The 20,908-nt window shown below is 41.4% G+C and overlaps 1 long non-coding RNA gene across 1 annotated transcript; it reads left to right on the top strand.

Annotated features, from left to right (window-relative positions):
* The first annotated feature begins 241 nt into the window (after positions 1–241).
* Positions 242–3,676, top strand: LOC128475924 (uncharacterized). Its single transcript, XR_008346968.1, has 2 exons — positions 242–306; positions 3,411–3,676. It is a non-coding gene; the product is annotated as an uncharacterized LOC128475924 (long non-coding RNA).
* Positions 3,677–20,908: the final 17,232 nt, after the last annotated feature.

Below are 20,908 nucleotides of genomic sequence, written 5' to 3' on the forward strand. Positions count from 1 at the left end.
GTTCCGCGATCAACGCACGTCTACCGTAAATCGTCTGCCTTACCGGCTCTAAGCAAAAGGGATACCACAGAGACACGCCTACATACTAAGATACCGCCCATAGCCTGATAAACTACGCCTACCTATACACATGAATATTTCACGGAACGCCCTGTTGGCTCAGCTCTCTTAGCGTCAGTTTCGCAGACTCCGCCCCCCCGATGGAGGGAGTCTCAGCGCAGGCGGAGTCACGTGGTCTCGGTGACAGCGATCTGGACGCGCAGTGATGGCAGCTGAGAGGATGTGACAGGAGATTCCCCAACACTGGTGAGTGGAGGAAACGGGAGGAGACGGCACAGAAAGCATATGATGCAAGTGACCGGAGGGGACAGGGAGAGAGACCGTTCAGGTGATAGGGCGAGTGCGGGCAGTGTGAGTGTTGGGGTGACAGAGAGAGGGGGCGGGCAGTGTGAGTGTTGGGGTGACAGGGAGAGGGCGGGAAGTGTGAGTGTTGGGGTGACAGGGAGTGCAGTGAGAGTGTTGTGGTGACAGAGAGGGCGGGCGGGCAGTGAGAGTGTTGGGGTGACAGGTAGGGGGCGGGCAGTGAGAGTGTTGGGGTGACAGGTAGGGGGCGGGCAGTGAGAGTGTTGGGGAGACAGGGAGAGGGCGGGCAGTGAGAGTGTTGGGGCGACAGGTGAGACATGCAGGTTCTGCAGAGACTCCCTGTAATGCCGTCACCTCCGGTCAGATCTGTCTCTTGCGGAGACCTCGCTGTGACTCTCCTGTGAGATGCAGCCAGACTTGGAGTTTATTTTGGGGGCCATATGACGCCAGCAGGGGAAATGTGTGGGTTCAGCCTGCGGCGGGTGGGTTTATGGGGGCTCAATGACTGTGTGCACTGCGTGTATGGTGGGTGTTACTCACACTTTATGGAAGTAGATTTTGATTCTTTTCTTTAGGTTTATTGGATTAAAAATCTCCTGTACCACTAACATGAGGGGCATCAGCCGTGGCCCTAAACAGCGCGCTTTGTTTATGTACAGATAGGAGCCTCAGCTAAATTGTCTAAAACTGTTACTGCTTGTTTACAAAATGACTCGAAAAAGGTGGTTTTATTATCATTATAAATAATGAAATTATCCATTCAACAGGAAAGTTTCGTCCGTTGCTATGGTGATAGGACTTTTCAACCTTTGCACCCAAATAATCTTTATATATAACCCACCGCGGGGTGTGTGATGGGAATCTTTAGATCCATCTGTTCCCAAATTCCATGCACCGGCTCTTTAGATCTATCTTTTATATAAAATGTTTGTGGAACTGTTAGAGGTTTGCGGGCCGGGGGTATTATTCAATGGCATCCATCAGTCCTGCCCAGTGCTTGGGGGTATTGGTCCGTCCCTTATGGGCCCGCAGAACCCCACGTTATTAAATGACTGATAGGGAAACTTTCTTATACCTGTCATTGTCTTTTTGGAGTTTTCCACCCAGCGTTAGGGGACATTATTCACGTTAACTGTGATATTCCCTGAAATATTATTCTTTACAGCATTCATTATACCGTCTGCAGTTTCCCGTTCACTTGGTCGCGTTGTTCCGTTGTTCGCACCCCGCGAACCAGATGACCTTGGCTAACATTCTGTATCCGCAGGCTGCCTTTATATGCTTTTTATTCTTTTTAATATCAATGGATGAATTTATCTTTGGCTCCTGAAATAATTTCGCTATATATTACTCGTTACACGTAACACTTCGATAACATCTTTTTTTGCACAAAGAAACCAGAAGCCCAAATGTGAAATATATTTATTCAGTAAAACAATATTCCTGATTCCTGCATCTTAATCTCTAAATTTTAAATGTTACAAGAACCATTGCAGCACAAATACCACTCAGTTGTGTTGATCCCTGATTTTAAACGCTTAAATCATTAAAGAATGTTTTTATGTGATGGCGTATTAGGTAAATATAAAATAGGCATGTGGCTCAGCTTTCATTAATGTTCCCCTTTTGATCGCCAATGTAAAGGAACTCCAGATACAGTTCTACTCCTCAAAATAAAAGTGAACTAATAAATATTAATAACAATATTTAGTATCCACTATAATTAAGCACCTGATGGCCTGGAACGTGTAAAACATTATTTATTTATAGCTTTTCATTTATTATTGGCTGTTTTTTATCCAAAAAATTTAGGGGCCAACTTTTCCTTCCCAATCTTATTTTATTTTCATTTATTACCCCATGATCTGCAGTTAAAGGATATTAATACAAGGTAAAACACACCTTTCTTCAGTGCTGCACCACTCTGTACAAAGAGTATTTTATTCCAAAAAGACTCAAGCTTGTAAGTTTAACCATTATTCTTACACTTACACACTCGTGACACCATGCAGTAACACACATTCTACACGCATGTAAAGCCATACACCATGCTAAAACCATACACCAATACACACTATATGCTGATATAGACACTCGTGCTAATGCCATACTGTGACATACACACCATACATGCTTATGGTAAATTCTTAAACAGATGCACAAACTATGCAATAACATACACACACACTGGCTAACACTATCCATATATAAAAACACACGCTCTAACACTATGCACACATACACACTGGATATGGCAATATAGTATTATAATACAGTAGACATACTGACTCTGGCACTATACATTTACACACTGATACTACAGTATAGACACACACAGACTGACTCCAGCACTATACGTATACACAAATACACACCAACGCTGACACTATATGGTTATATGATATAAGCACATATGATATTCCATCAACAATACCATATAAAGCAGGGACGTTGGGCAGACTCTGAGCCGTCAGATTCTGTGTTGCTCTGCCGTACGCGTTCTGTTGTTAACCTTTTTTTTCTGTTGTTTTGAGTTCGGGGGTCTGATTACCCTCCCCGTGAATCACCGCTAATAGCCTTTTTTTGACTAGGTTTACATTCGCTGCCGGTGCAGAATACATGCTCTGCCTGAGAGGGTGGTAGGTAAGTGAACGGTCTTTCAGCAGAGACGGTAGAGCATAATGCAGCGAGGGAATGTTAGGCTGATTAAAATGTCATCAGTCTGGTAAGGGCAAGACCAAGCTGCTCTGATCACCAAGGGGAAGTATGGTGCAGGGGGGCTTTTAGATTTAAAAGAAATACTAAAATATTATGTCTATAACTCGTATTTATCATTTTATGTAAATACGCTTTCACCTGCATTTTCACACTTAGATGTTAATGCAAAAATGTATCTGCGGATCTCAAGTGTTTAGAACTTCATTTTCAATGCATTTTTTAAAATAAAGAGACGTGAAGGGCTAACTGTATATCTAGATGACCCATTTGTAAACTGACCCTAATTTCTTCATTTCCGAAAATGTTTCTATATTTTATTTCTTGTGCAGCTGGACAGTAATGGAATCTGGAAATGTTACCCAAGAACAAGAAGTTATTCCCAATAAAGAGACAGATTAACACAGTTTGTGAAGGTCCGGCTCTGCAGTTCGCTCTTCTTGTACCTCGACATGTATAAAGTGAAAGAATGGCCACTGACTTTAGAGACTTGGAAAATGATTTATTTACTGTAGATGGATGAAGAAATCTTTGTATATTTTAATATATCGCATTCCACATAAATAAAATAAATATATATATTTATTTAAATAAATAACTTTAAGGCTCTTTGGACCATATTATTTTTTATTTTTTATATTTTATGATCTCTGTTGCTTCCATTGCTATTTTTCTGGAATTGATGTCAACTTATAATGAAGCATGTCTGCGCTTATCTAATTAATGAGTATATTAATTGTGGATTTATTCAATAAAATTGCTTAGTCCTTCCTTCCTACAGGAAAAGCTTGCTGGCGTTGGCCCTTCATACCGGAGAGCAAGATCACAAAGTGAAAATCCTACTTTAACAAATAAACCCCATGATCTACCAAGCTACAAACGTGGGTAGCATTATACTACTTTAATGCTTTTATCAAAAGTAGATAAAGCAACATAATACATTTTGCTGTTAGAATGGTTGGATTCTTGTTTTTATGAATAAAGTTAAATTACAGATTTTCAGCTGTCCTTAATCATTTTATCTGTAATTCCAACACCCGCCCCTCTGCTAAAGAGCCTTCCCTGTTAATGGCTATTGAAAATATATACATTTACAACATTTAAGGCTGCCTCGCTGGCAAGGTGACAGCCTCTGTCTAAAGCAGGGAAGATAGGGAGCTGCCTGCTGAGCCCTGAGCTGGAGCCCTCACTTTAGTAAAACACCCCTTTTATTTACAGGTTAAAATCATTTGCGTAATGTAATTTTTAAAAATCTGCTCCCAGAGGTGAGTTTTTAGGCACCAGAATGTTGACTAATTTAAAAGAACATATATATATATATTATAATAAAATGTAATTAAAACTTCTCAGCAGACATCTGCATGAATGTTCGGCTGTACAGAGGTCCACGCTGTCTTCTGGTTGTTGAGAAGGATATGAGGTAGTAATCTGGAGATGCATCTGAACTTCTCTGCCATAACAACATAACCTGTGCGAAAAATCCTAAACGCGACATAGCTTTGCTGGATAGCAAGTGTCAGGAAGCCGCTGGCGACGTATACTGGGTTGCCTGTTTTACAGAACTATATGTTTGAGTATCGTTTTTTGTATTCTATAGTTTTTAATAAATGATTCATACTGTTTTACTAAATATATGAATATAGCATCAATCGGTGAGAAAAGCAATATAGTCTATATATTCCAGTATTATAAGGGGCAATCCCTGCTATTTATGGTGATACTAATGCAGGGATAATAATAGCGATTTATTATTAAGTTGACCAAAATACTGAAATTAGACCATGTCACCATGCCAAACATCTTCTCGGATGCCAAACCTAACATCTGGGGTGGGCTGAATGGAATTTGTTCAGCATGCAAACACCGCTGTCAATAAGTTCAAAATATCATGCCAAAATTCCACTGATACCGGTTATATACTTAATATTAGCTATTTTGTTTTTTTAACCCACCAGATTTTAATGGATTAGGTGAATCCAAGGCTTATTTTTCCCTCAGAAATCTTCTGGGTAGGCACATGCAAATAAGGTTAACAATTATCACCTTTGCCTCTATATCCACTTTATACATGGAACCCTTGAAAGTGATTGCACAGCCTTTAGACAAAACTTGGGTAAGAGGTGCAATATATATAATGATGATATAATGATGATGTAAAGATACCTTCCTGGTGCTAATGATTTCATACAGATACACAATGTACCAAAATGATATCAGTCACACTTATACATCTTCCCTCTGCTGTAATAAACATCATAGGTGATTGTCTTTCAATTTACATACATGGTGCACCCATTCAGCGAGACCTCACACTACAGCCTTGCTTTTTCAAACACTTTTGACTAAATGATTGGCTCCCTCTATGGGTATCTGGGGATAAACCAAGCCTCACCTCACTGCAATATATATTTTCACTTTGCATCGTGAAAAAGGTTAACATTGGCTTATACAATAAATTGGATTTTTTATAACACCTGACATAAATGTGAACCTAAAATAAGTCATGTTACATTTAAATATCATATAGGTTTCAGCCGACCAATAGAGTCGCTCGTACGGACCTTTAACTCCTGGAGCCGGGAGACCAGGTCTCCCCAGGCCGAGTTTCTGTGCCAGGAGCTAAAGTCCAAATACAAGCAACTCTATTGGTCGCTGGCAGGACGCACCTCTGGCATCAACCAATGAAGGGCAGCTTTTCAAAAGGGCAGTATTTCAAGAATTACTTATTTATATTTCCAAGCAGATCCATATAATGAGGTGTCGGCCGTAACTTGATGCATTTTTAAAAGTGATAAGCGGCCACATTATAAAACTCGTTATCAATAGAGAGAAGAAAAACATCTGATCTCCCAGATCTCCCTATATATCTATATAGATTAAACAAACAAAATAAAGAAAACCCAGGTGCAGAATTATCTAACAAAATTGCTAAAAACTGATAATCTAACATTTAATAATTACAATTAATACAATTATGGAATGGGTACAAGAAAGGGAATAAGGCCGATAAATTAATGACATATAAACTTAAAAAAGGATAACGCAAAAAGGTTCATCACTAAAATTATAATGATAAAATAACTATGACCACTGATAAAATTAGTCTAGCTTTTAGAAAATTTGAACAAACGTACAATCTCATGGCACACCATGGATACAACCTAAAGTAACTGATAAACAGCTCCAAGTTTTAAACGTCCCAATATTAGAAGCGGAATACTCTAGATGCATTGATAAGTTAAAACGTAATAAAACCCCAGGTCCCGGTGGATTTAAAGACCTATTCTATGAGTTGCTGAGAGATTGTATAAAGAGATTTAACTACCGTCTTTAATGAGATTGATAATACAGGTAAACTCCCCGAAGAACTCTTCATTGCACTGATCATGGATTTGCAATTGCATCATTGGGGGGTTACCGCTGCACCGTCACTCTCATGTAATGATTGTGCAGTAGGAGGAGGTCAGGGCTGCTCTCCACACTCTTATGGGGGTTTAAGAAATTCTGGATTTCATCCCTGAAGCTGCCTATGGGGTTAATGCTGCATAACTTACACATTATGTATAATACACTTCCCACTGACAGATAGGCTTTACACTCCAACGATCAGTAAAAAAATACTTAATGTGCAATAAAGGGGCAATACATACACATAATTGTCTTAAAGGGCACTTACTCAGAAGTTGCAAAGAGCCGATACAATTAACTAATTATTGCATTCAAGTGATTCATACTAATCAGTGATAATCACTAATGAATTGATTTCAAACAATATGCTCTGAAAAATACCCCTCGTCTTATAATCGGGGTCGTCTTCTCAGACCCCCCAAACAATGTCTGCTGGGGCCATGCTGCTTACCGGTCGCGAGCAGCGTCTCTTCTGTTAGAAGCAGGAGGACAGGAAGCTTGCAGCGTCCTCACAGAGCTCTATCTCCCCCTCCCTCCTCTGGGGGCGGGGCCAGAGAAGTTGCTCTACAGCCGGTCCCCTGCAGAAGTCTTCGAGTGAGAGATCTGCAGTTCAGGTAAGGGGGTGGGGGAGGGTTTTTGGGTAAGTATGTGTGATTAATGTGTGTTTAATGTGTGAAGTATGTGTGATTAATGGAATGAATGAGTATTTAAATGTGTTTGTGTGTGATAGCATGGATGTGTAAGGGGGGTGGGGGTTGTAGCATGGCATAGGGAGGCTGTAATCCCACTACTATTATCCCCAGGTTCCAGCATGTACTGGCTGCCTTGGCTTGATAGGAGTGTGATTGCTGTTAGCAGTTTGATATATATATATATATATATATATCAAACTGCTAACAGCAATCACACTCCTATCAAGCCAAGGCAGCCAGTACATGCTGGGTTAAAAGGCATATCATGGGGCTGAGTGGCATATAGGGGGTTAAAATGCATTTCTGGACCTCCAGAAATGCATTTTAACCCCCTATATGCCACTCAGCCCCATGATATGCCTATATACCTCCAGAAATGCATTTTAACCCCCTATATGCCACTCAGCCCCATGATATGCCTTTTAACCCCCTATATGCCAGAGTGGCATATAGGGGTATAAGGCATATCATGGGGCAGAGTGGCAAATAGGGGGGTATAAAGCATTTCTGGGGGCAGAGTGGCATAACTGGGGGGGGGGCAGGTTGGCAAATAAAAGGAAATTTAAAAAAATATATTTTTCTCAATCATAGCTTTTATTAAACATGAAAAAATAATTTACATGAATTAATATTTACTGGTAAATCTTTTTTCCTATAGGGTCGTCTTATATTCAGGCTTTTTGTTTTTTTCCTAAATTAATATTTTGATTTTGGGGGGTCGTCTTATAATCGGGGTCGTCTTATAATCGAGCAAATATCAATTACAACAATATCATTCATCACAAATCTGTAACATCTATTACCACAATTAAGCCATAAGGAACAAAAACCACGAGAAATAAGATCTTACAGTTTGGTGTTAAATTGCTGTGGATTAATGTCAAATTAATTGTTATCAACAAAAGCTGTTTTATCACTTAAGAAAAATAAGTAAAATCTAGGAAATTGAAAATAGTTTAAAATGTACAATATCTGATTGTTCATTATCTTATTTGCATATCAAAATACATGAGATTAAATAAATTAGTAATCATTTAAAGCAGACATGATGCATTACTGTGTATATTGTATACAGTTCAAATCATAAACTTATAAATAGATAAATAGTCACCCGGACTTTACTAGAAACAAATGAAACAATTAAGATAAAGCTTACTGTCCAATTTATAAGCTACTATTGCTGATATACAGTATAATTTAAAAGGAAAACACTTATTTATGTAGGAGACAATTGCAATTACTCACTTTTTTGGCTTCTTAATAAATCTTTTCATTTGCTACATGTATGTTAGTGTTACAAAATGTAAGTAAATGTAACACTTTATTCATAAAGTTCGAGATTTCAGTTTACCATGAGATTACATGACTTAATCCATATAGAAATACATGGCTATATTGGTGACAAACGTATCACAATAAAATTCATTATTCTATTGGATTAACCCATTACTATATGCATATTACTGAATGAATATAAAATAAATAATGAGATAATGATAGGATTTCACGTGAAAACAACAAAATACAACTATTAATTGTACTCAATCACTGAAATATAAACATAATGAATAAAGCATTGAAGGTTTCATAAAAATAAATAATCAACTTGGATAATGGAAAAAGCATCATTATATACCGATTCCTATTCTTTATTTTAATTGCACAGTATTTATACAGAATATCCTTGTATGTAGGGGGTTATAGTTTCTCTTAGATAATGATAACAAAATAAATTAATTCTAAACTTGAAAGGATATAGAAATACTATATATTGCAGGTTATTGATCACTGATTTTGCACAGAAGCCCAACGAGGATACCTTATGGACATAGGGTTCTATAGTTTTTTCAAATCAAGATAAGAGACAGCCCTACAAGATTTAAATTTATAAGATCCACATTTACAATGCAAAATATTACTCTGAGTTTTATTGGATATACACTAATACAACTGAAGATTCAAAAACAAAAAAAAAACTACTGTAAGTTTTCTGCAAAATGATGCAGAACATAGTCTGTGCTATGTCTAGGTTTCCAGGAGGAAATGTTCGATTGTTTTAGTAATATCACTAATTGATAGTTTGAATTATAAATTAAGATACCCACGACTGATGGCCGTGGGGTGAAGATCAAAGGTCCTTTTTACTAGACTTCCTAAGGAAAGAACCGATACAAATAAGAGCATTACAATATAATCACTGGAAGCAATCAGAAAATATATATTTTTAATCCAATAATTTTCTTGTAGTAATTAGTACTCCTATGGAAGAAAAAAAGAAAAGATGAAACAATATTGTTTGCAAAAAATCTTTTCAGAAAAATATAACATCAAGAATTAGATGGTCGCTATATTCTAATCATCTGTGAAATTAATAATAGAAGTTTTTCTCTGATTAATAAAATATTTGTAATTCAGCTTGAAGATGTCAAACTCTGTTACAAAATCATTATTTACTTGATAGATAGCGTATTTTTCATCCCTTTGAGAAAAAATTACACTTTTTCACAAACAAACTGTTCATATTCCAGAACTGATCCTATACCAGATATTTTGGTGACCCAACAATCTAATAAAGTGTGGATTAAGCATGATTCTTGGTCTGAGTACAGGCTTGTTATATTAGAAATCAAGGATCATTATGATAAAGTGAGAAACAGAATTATATAATAACATTGATAAAATAGAAAAAATGATCAATGATCATTTACTAAAACAATTAACAAAAGTATGGATTTTTTTTAAAATGATACTATAAACCTGATGAATTTAATTACTTATCATATAAATTGCTAAGACATTGTATAAAGAGAGGATTATACCGCCTATAAAAAGATCACTAATACGGATACCGACCTCCAAGAATAATGTACCCGACTTTAACATTAATACATGATGTCATTGTGTTACTTCTTAATTGCAAGATATTATTTTCATTGTATTTATTTATTATCTTATCATCATATCTAAGAGAAGTTTGGCTCATCCTCAAGAGAACTGTTTAATTACTTAAGAGTTCAAAATTGCATTCTAAACCCCTAACTTTTTAACAAATCTAACAGTTTCGTATGGTTAGAGGCAAAAAGTAAGAAACGTGATCTAAAAAGCCTGCTATATGATCTTATGATGTTATAATCTTACCCTCAATCTTAAACACACAATTATTTTTTTGGGAGCAAGAATTATCTATCTTCATCCAAAAATGTGTCTGGGATAGATCTTTAGTATTAGTAGATAAGAACATTGTTTAAGACCGATGGAAACGAACTATAACATATTATATCTCCAAAACCTGCTGGAGATGTGGAACACAAGAGGCATACTTTCTACATATATGGTGACAAATTGGCCCTTTACTTTTTTTTTTGTAAAACATATTCATAAAAAATTCCCTTATTACGGTATATTGCATCAACTTAAAATTGTGTCCAGAATTAGCCTTGTTACACTTTAACCTGCTTTTTATTCTCTCACATGTTAGTGGCAACTAAGTTACAAGGTTTCACCAGAAACAGGAAATCAAGTGAACTTTAGAATTGGAATATGGTTAAAAATGCAGAATATCTGCCAAAGGGGCATAAAAATTAATAAATTGAATCCTCCCATCAGACTAGTTGCACCATTTGAAACAACAAATTAAACCCCTTATACTGGTTAATAATAATATAAGCGACAGTGACAACTAATGTGTTTTTATATTACGGTAATAATAAGTTATATAGACACCTGGGAACTAGCTTGACACTCAAATACAACACTTCTGAATTAAGTCACCTGTACTCAAGGAGGGGTATGTTTCATTAATGTTCGTCAGCTCAGCTGTTCTGAGAAAAGTTAAAAGGTGTGCTAATTCACTTATACAATAAAACTTTTTATAAATGTGTAAAATAATGGACTTTCAGCCAAATGGTTTCTGACTATGGTTGGCTTGCTGTGTGATTTTTAACCCAGGAGTGCAGGGGCTTCGATATTCCCTTTCTTTGTTTGCCTCTTACTCTTGAGAGGCAGTACGGGAAGAGAAAAATTACTACTTTTTATGCCCTTTCTACAGCAGATTATACAAACAGGACCTTTGAGATCATCATGGTGTCTATCGCAGGAAGTATTATGCTGGTATCTGGCGTTATCTTATTGCTGGCAATCATGAAAAGGTACATCATGTAGCACTGATGAAGATTCTGCAGAATTGCCAGACAGATAAGGGCGATTCTATGGATGGGGGACCAGCTGATCCCCATGATTTTCTTATTTCTCATCATATGAGGTCATGTACTGGCACCTTCTGGTTTTTTTTACTTGTAATTATATGTATGCCTTCAAGGGTTATTTATGCTTAAATGTAGCTATATCTTTAGTTTTGCTCTGGTCTTATAAATATTTAGGAGGGACAAATAACCTACCTCCTCATCCTTGTACTGAGTGTAATCTTGGAGTACCAGGACATCACTTCACGTAATAACGCCTCCAGAGGTCACACAGGTTGGCCGAAGGGGTACTAGGGAGGGTTTGTGCTTGCTGACACCTCCAATAAATAGGAAAGCCTAGATCTAGTTTTTAGACTTTATTGTTCGCTCGTACGGACATTTAATTAATTGAACAGGGAGGGAGACCAGTGGGATGTGCCGGGTAAGTTGCAGCATTGGGGTTTTAAAACCCCAATGCTGCAACTTACCCTGCAGATGCCACTGATCTCCCTCCCTGTTCAATTAGTTAAATGTCCGTACGAGCGACTTTATTGTTCGCTCGTACGGACATTTAATAATTGAACAGGGAGGGAGACCAGTGGGATGTGCCGGGTAAGTTGCAGCATTGGGGTTTTAAAAGTCTGCACGAGCGACCAACAGAGTCGCTCGTGCAGACTTTTAAAACCTCAATGCTGCAACTTACCCGGCACATCCCACTGGTCTCCCTGTTCTATCAGTTAAATGTCTGTACGAGCGACTTTATTGGTTACAGCACCAGGAGCCTAAAAGTCTGTACGAGCGACCAACAGAGTCGCTCGCACAGACTTTTAAAATCCCAATGCTGCAACTTACCCGGCAGATCCCACTGGTCTCCCTGTTCTATCAGTTAATAAATGATAGAACAGGGAGACCAGCGGGATCTGCCGGACAATTACGGCACCAGGAGTTTAACAGCTCCTATTGGTCGCCAGCAGGGGGCTCGTCTGCCATCAACCAATGGCAGACGAGCCCCCTGCTGACGACCAATAGAGTTGCTCATACGGACATTTAACCTCCTGGCGCCAGAGCGGCTTTCACCCCGTTTTAACCCCTTAACCGGGGAAAACGAAGAAAACCCGAACACGAAGAATGTCCGCGAATATTCGCCCTAACAGAAGACAGGACCAGGCGAATATTCGTGGAATACGAAGTTTTTTTTTTTGCCGAAGACGAGCACGAAAACGAACACGAAGAGCCCCCTGGTGCCCAAGTCTACTAAGAATCATTCCTAGAATCCTGCCGTTGAAGGACACTGGGATGGTGTGTACTGTATATATGTCTAGAGGAACTCTCAAATTATCTTTTACTTAGTTACCACTTACAACGTCTTAAACCATTTCGAAAGACATAATGAACTATATCATTAATTAGAGAGAAAAAAACAATTGAAAAAAGGGGGGAAACGTGCATTGATATTCAATAAATGAATAAGAAAAGAGTTAAATGAAGAGTTCACACTAGAAAACTTCCTGATGGCTCCACAATATAATAATATCTCCATTTGTCGGGCCTTTGTATTGGCTCCACTTGCCATGGCAGATAAAATTGAAGATCTGTAATCACTGTGATGAAAACCAGGAATACATTTCTCGTAATGGGATTTAGATTGAATTAATGTATTTTAATTATGTATGTGTCATGGTTTATGCATTATAAGTACTCTTTCTTTAATTACTCCTTACCTAATGTGCTCACTCCCTATTTGAACCTCATTAGGGAGTGGTTCTGGGCACTTCAACTGTGTTAACAAATGTACTGCAGGAGTGCTTTATCCCTACAGGTGATCCAAGGAAGGGCCCCACCGATCAGACCGGAGGTGTATTCACCAAGGAGTCGTCTGCTTAAACATCTCCTATACCTGAACGAAATTCCCTGCGTTTACTCCTCTGTTTCTCACCTGGATTGCTTTAAGGATTCCCGTTTACATACCTCTGGGCTTTATCCCAGTTTATTCTCCATTTCTGCTGCACCTTACTGTAGGATTCCACTTTATCAGACCGCTTCACCTTTTCCCAAGTGTATCTGAATACCTACTGATTTCGATCCTTGTAACGGCGTTCACCTCTTCAGCTTAAAGAGACTTTTTGCTACTTACCAACTCCGTTGGATCTCCAGCCGACTGCTCTGTTCAGCCTCATAGCTGCTCTCCAACCCACTTGCTATATTACACTACAGCCCTTCTGAGAGACAGCTACCAGGACTCCCCTTCCCACTATCCTCAGGAATCATTTTTTTACATTTGGGCTCCCAACGCGGACTTTTCTCCTTTGTTATAAGCCCTATAAACTGTATATGTAACAGAGGCTATTGCTTAATCTTCTTGCTGATCAAGTTTATTTAAATTGCATTACTGTTTCATTAAACATCATGGAACACTCACTGCTCCGTGATTGTTGTTACCAGTGTGTATAACTAAAAGGATATTACAGTATACTTTGAAGAAGCCAGGCTTTGTTTTAAAGATACAATGTCAACATTTTGTCAGCTCCATCGTACAGTTGTGCCTATGTTAAGTATCTATCGTGTATTTAAAATATTTGAAATAAAATTAAAGGTGTAGCAAAGTCCTGGTATTTTTCTTACAGAGCTCTATAAGCAAAATGGACACTTAACTGCATAAGTTGTATAATTTAAATTGATAGGTGTGTGTTTGGATATCAGAAGTCTCTCCTGTAGAAGAAATGTTGAAGAAAAGACCTCTGAGCTTATGTGCATATAGCATGGAACAGGGTAAAAAATATAAAGATCAGTGGGTGCTGTGTTATGTAGCAAGAAGGAAAAAATAGGAAACTAGAAATATATGTACCGATGTATGTAATTCCGATACCAGCCTGGAGTTGTTTAACTCTTTTATATATGACACCCCAGCCTAAAAAGCTTCCTTCCACCAATTGGTGTACCCAAAACAAAAGTGCTTTGTGAAGCCATTCTGGCTGTTAGGTACCCAGCCAGACATGTAGAGTATGTTCTCTCCTCCATACACAATGAAAGTGCACATGGGGTATTTCCATAATCTAAAAAACATTTACTGGATTTCTCTGCCATCACACATAACCTGTGCAAAACAATCTAAACAACACAGAGACATTGGTGAAAAAAGTTCAGGAAATTATTTCTATAGCTAATTTTGGCAGTGATTGGTGGCCAAATGGCTGCCTGGCATGTGTGTCCTGAAGCCACTAGTGACATGTCCTAGATTGGGTGGTATTTTTGGCTTCTTTGTTTAAAATTTCCAGTTACAAACCCAACATACTAAATGAAAAAAAACAACAGTTCCAAAAAGGCAATATACACCTTATAAGCACTGTTAAAATGCTCTAAATGCATATAAAGTCTGGACACCTGAATTGTTGTTGGGGGTATGTTCTGTCAATTAAACTGATTTAGTGACGGATTAGATAAATATATGAAAAATATGGCGTTTTATAATTTTTATAACATTTTTATAACATTACTCATGCTAAACTATGATGTGTGTGGAGAGGTAAACTACTTCTCTACATGAGAAAAAAGACGCACTGATGCAACTTTGTAACCTTTTAAATTCATACATTGTCCTTATTGTACACCGGTGCATTGGTGTTTTTTAATAAAGCATGAAATGCCTGGCTAAGAGCCCTAAGGTAGCCAGCGCTGCAGAGTACACACTGGTTGGGCCCCATCCACTGGTCTGGATAAACTCCATTAATTTTTGTTATTACATATGGTTACAGCCAGTGGCGGAACTACCGGGGTCGCAGGGGTCACAGTGGTCGACTGCGACCGGGCCCTGCAGTTCTGCCAGTCAGGGGGACCCAAGGGGTGCCGAGCGGTCGTTTTCAGCAACCGCTCGGCACCCTTCTGTCTCCTCTGCCGCCGTCTGCCTCAGCGCTGCCCAGGCTGCTGTGTTTGGAGCGTGAGGCGTCTTTCTTGGATGCCGCCGCTTCAGGCTGAGCTCAGCAGTGATGCCGCGCGCACCGCGGCAGAGCAGCGAGACAGAGGCCTTGCAACCCCACCACAGGACTACAGGTAAGTGACCTACAAAGGGGGGTAGGGAGAGGGGGGTAGGGAGAGGGTAGATAGTGAGAAGGGGGTAGGGAGAGGGTAGATGGTGTGAGAGGGGGGTAGATTGGGTTGGGGGCCATTAAATAGATTCTAGAGGCTTCTAGTTACGCACCTGGTTACAGCTACTTTGAGTCAATAGTATCAAAAACCACAACAGACAAAAATGGTAATTTAATTTCTTTATTACTAATGACAACATTAATTAATAGTCCAATTAATGAAGCCACAAAGAGCTGATCATGGTGACAGCTACCTCTGGACTCACGAAGAGTCACCTTTCAGCACACAGGAGAGGAAAAACCCCATTAGGGGAAACCTCTGGGGAACCATGGCATGAAAGATTGTCCTTCCCTCTGGACACTAAAAGGTTAACTGTGTATTTATACCTGTATAAAAGAAATGGCAAAAAGTAACTGACAAATAGTCATATTTTGTAACTGACAAATAGTCGTAATCAGCCTCTGTGGATGATTATGCCTCTGCCGCAAGCATTCTCTTAAAAAGCCTTAACACAACCAGTTCAATATAAATTGACATAGCATTAAACATGGAGACAGAATTAAAGATGGACATAATATTACACATGGAGATAGCATTAAACAAGACCATAGCATTACACATGGACATAGCATTACACATGGACATAGCATTAAATATTGAGATAACAATGAACATGGATATAGAACTACATATGGAGAAAGCACTACACAAGGTCATAGCATTAGACATAGAAATAGCATTAAACATGGACAAAGCATTAAACATGGACATAGCATTACACCTGGACATAGCATTACACCTGGACATAGCATTACACATAAAGATAGCAATACACATGGAGATAGCAGTAAACATGGACATCCCATTAAACATGGACGTCGCATTACACATGAAGATAGCATGACACATAAAGATAGTATGACACATGGACATAGCACTACATGTGGACATAGCAGTATACAAGGCCCTAGCATTACACATGGACATAACATTAAACATGCACATAGCATTTCACATGAGCCCTACCTTACCTTGATTCCTGTGCGTCGACTCCTTGGACTCTGCTCAACTACCTTGATTCCTGTGCGCCGACTGCTTGTACTCGGCTCAATTACCTTGATTCCTGTGCACTGACTCCTTGGACTCTGCTCACTTACCTTGATTCCTGTGCGTCAACTTTTTGGACTCTACTCACCTGCGCTGACTCCATGGACTTTGCACACTTACCTTGATTCCTGTGCGTCGACTCCTTTGACTCTGCTCACTTACCTTGATTCCTGTGTGTCAACTCTTTGGACTCTGCTCACCTACCTTGATTCCTAGCATTACACATGGACATAACATTAAACATACACATAGCATTTCACATGAGCCCTACCTTACCTTGATTCCTGTGCGTCGACTCCTTGGACTCTGCTCAACTACCTTGATTCTTGTGTGCCGACTGCTTGGACTCTGCTCACCTACCTTGATTCCTGTGCGCCAGACCCGCCGACTCCTTGGACTTTGCTCACTTACCTTGATTCCTGTGTGCTGACTCCTTGGACTCTGATCACCTACCTTGATTCCTGTACGCTGAATCCTTGGACTCTGCTCACTTACCTTGATTCCTGTGCACCGACTCCTTGGACTCTGCTCACCTACCTTGATTCCTGTGCGCTGAATCCTTGTACTCTATTCACTTACCTTGATTCCTGTGCACTGACTCCTTGGTCTCTGCTCACTTACCTTGATTCCTGTGCGTCGACTCTTTGGACTCTACTCACCTGCGCTGACTCCTTGGACTTTGCTCTCTTACCTTGATTCCTGCGCGTCGACTCCTTGGAATCTGCTCACCTACCTTGATTCCTGTGCGCTGACTCCTTGGACTCTGCTCACTTACCTTGATTCCTGTGCGTCGACTCCTTAGACTCTGCTCACTTACCTTGATTCCTGTGCGTCGACTCCTTGGACTCTGCTCACCTACCTTGATTCCTGTGCGCTGAATCCTTGTACTCTGCTCACTTACCTTGATTCCTGTGCGTCGACTGGTTTGGGTCTGTGCACCAGATCCGCCGACTCCTTGGACACTGTTCACCTACCTTGATTCCTGTGCGCTGGATCCTTGGACTCTGCTCACTTACCTTGATTCCTGTGCACCGACTCCTTGGACTCTGCTCACCTACCTTGATTCCTGTGCGCTGAATCCTTGTACTCTGCTCACTTACCTTAATTCCTGTGCGCTGACTCCTTGGACTCTGCTCACTTACCTTGATTCCTGTGCGTCGACTCCTTAGACTCTGCTCACTTACATTGATTCCTGTGTGTCGACTCCTTGGAGTCCGCTCCCCTACCTTGATTCCTGTGCGCTGACTCCTTGGACTCTGCTCACTTACCTTGATTCCTGTGCGTCAACTGCTTGGGGTCTGTGCACTTACCTTGATTCCTGTGCGCTGACTCCTTGGACATTACTCACTTACCTTGATTCCTGTGCGTCGACTCCTTGGACTCTGCTCACCTACCTTGATTCTTGTGCGCTGACTCCTTGGACTCTACTCAGTTACCTTGTTTCCTGTGCGTCGACTCCTTGGGCTCTGCTCACCTACTTTGATTCCTGTGCGCCAGACCCACCGACTATTTGGACTCTGCTCACATACCTTGATTCCTGTGCACCGACTCCTTGGACTCTGCTCACCTACCTTGATTCCTGTGCGTCGACTCCTTGGACTCTACTCACCTGCACTGACTCCTTGGACTCTGCTCACTTACCTTGATTCCTGTGCGTCGACTCCTGGGACTCTGCTCACCTACCTTGATTCCTGTGCGCTCACTCCTTAGACTCTGCTCACTTACCTTGATTCCTGTGCGTCGACTCCTTGGACTCTGCTCACCTACCTTGATTCCTGTGCGCTGACTCTTTGGACTCTGCTCACTTACCTTGATTCCTGTGCGTCTACTCTTAGACTCTGTTCACTTACCTTAATTCCTGTGCGTCGACTCTTAGACTCTGCTCACTTACCTTGATTCCTGTGCGTCGACTCCTTGGACTCTGCTCACCTGCCTTGATTGCTGTGCGCTGACTCCTTGGACTCTGCTCACTTACCTTGATTCCTGTGCGTCGACTCCTTAGACTCTGCTCACTTACCTTGATTCCTGTGCGTCGACTGCTTGGGGTCTGTGCACCAGACCGCCGACTCCTTGGACTCTGCTCACCTACCGTGATATATGTGCGCTGAATCCTTGGACTCGGCTCACTTACCTTGATTCCTGTGCGCTGAATCCTTGGACTCTGCTCACTTACCTTGATTCCTGTGCGTCGACTCCTTGTACTCTGCTCACTTACCTTGATTCCTGTGCGTCGACTCCTTGGACTCTGCTCACCTACCTTGATTCCTGTGCGCTGAATCCTTGTACTCTGCTCACTTACCTTGATTCCTGTGCGCTGAATCCTTGGACTCTGCTCACTTACCTTGATTCCTGTGCGTCAACTCCTTGGACTCTGCTCACCTACCTTGATTCCTGTGCGCTGACTCCTTGGACTCTACTCACTTACCTTGATTCCTGTGCGTCGACTCCTTGGACTCTCCTCACATACCTTGATTCCTATGCGACAGACCCACCGACTATTTGGACTCTGCTCACCTACCTTGATTCCTGTGCGCTGAATCCTTGTACTCTGCTCACTTGCCTTGATTCCTGTGCGCTGACTCCTTGGACTTTGCTCACTTACCTTGATTCCTGTGCGTCGACTCCTTAGACTTTGCTGACGTACCTTAATTCCTGTGCGTCGACTCCTTAGACTCTGCTCACCTACCTTGATTCCTGTGCGTCGACTCCTTCGACTCTGCTCACCTACCTTGATTCCTGTGCGCTGACTCCTTGGACTCTGCTCACTTACCTTAATTCCTGTGCGTCGACTGCTTGGGGTCTGTGCACCAGACCCGCCGACTCCTTGGACTCTGCTCACCTACCTTGATTTCTGTGCGCTGACTCCTTGGACTCTGCTCACTTACCTTGATTCCTGTGCGGCGACTGATAAGGGTCTGTGCACCAGACCCGCCGACTCCTTGGACTCTGCTCACCTACCTTGATTCATGTGCGCTGAATCCTTGGACTCTGCTCACTTACCTTGATTCCTGTGCGCTGACTCCTTGGACTCTACTCACTTACCTTGATTCCTGTGCGTCGACTCCTTGGACTCTGCTCACTTACCTTGATTCCTGTGCGTCGACTCCTTGGAATCTGCTCACTTACCTTGATTCCTGTGCGGCGACTGCTAAGGGTCTGTGCACCAGACCCGCCGACTCCTTGGACTCTGCTCACCTACCTTGATTCATGTCCGCTGAATCCTTGGACTCTGCTCACTTACCTTGATTCCTGTGCGTCGACTCCTTGGAATCTGCTCACTTACCTTGATTCCTGTGCGTCGACTCATTGGACTCTGCTCACCAACCTTGATTCCTGTGCGCTGAATCCTTGTACTCTGCTCACTTACCTTGATTCCTGTGCGTCGACTCATTGGACTCTGCTCACCTACCTTGATTCCTGTGCGCTGAATCCTTGGACTCTGCTCACTTACCTTGATTCCTGTGCGCTGAATCCTTGGACTCTGCTCACTTACCTTGATTCCTGTGCGTCGACTCCTTGGACTCTGCTCACCTACCTTGATTCCTGTGCGCTGACTCCTTGGACTCTGCTCACTTACCTTGATTCCTGTGAGCTGACTCCTTAGACTCTGCTCACTTACCTCACCTGCACTGACTCCTTGGACTCTGCTCACTTACCATGATTCCTGTGCGTCGACTCCTGGGACTCTGCTCACCTACCTTGATTCCTGTGGGCTCACTCCTTAGACTCTGCTCACTTACCTTGATTCCTGTGCGTCGACTCCTTGGACTCTGCTCACCTACCTTGATTCCTGTGCGCTGACTCTTTGGACTCTGCTCACTTACCTTGATTCCTGTGCGTCGACTCTTAGACTCTGTTCACTTACCTTAATTCCTGTGCGTCGACTCTTAGACTCTGCTCACTTACCTTGATTCCTGTGCGTCGACTCCTTGGACTCTGCTCACCTGCCTTGATTCCTGTGCGCTGACTCCTTGGACTCTGCTCACTTACCTTGATTCCTGTGCGTCGACTCCTTAGACTCTGCTCACTTACCTTGATTCCTGTGCGTCGACTGCTTGGGGTCTGTGCACCAGACGGCCGACTCCTTGGACTCTGCTCACCTACCGTGATATATGTGCGCTGAATCCTTGGACTCGGCTCACTTACCTTGATTCCTGTGCGCTGAATCCTTGGACTCTGCTCACTTACCTTGATTCCTGTGCGTCGACTCCTTGTACTCTGCTCACTTACCTTGATTCCTGTGCGTCGACTCCTTGGACTCTGCTCACCTACCTTGATTCCTGTGCGCTGAATCCTTGGACTCTGCTCACTTACCTTGATTCCTGTGCGTCGACTCCTTGGACTCTGCTCACTTACCTT

This window comes from Spea bombifrons, chromosome 1, assembly GCF_027358695.1.
Source record: "Spea bombifrons isolate aSpeBom1 chromosome 1, aSpeBom1.2.pri, whole genome shotgun sequence".
Lineage (NCBI taxonomy): Eukaryota > Metazoa > Chordata > Amphibia > Anura > Pelobatidae > Spea > Spea bombifrons.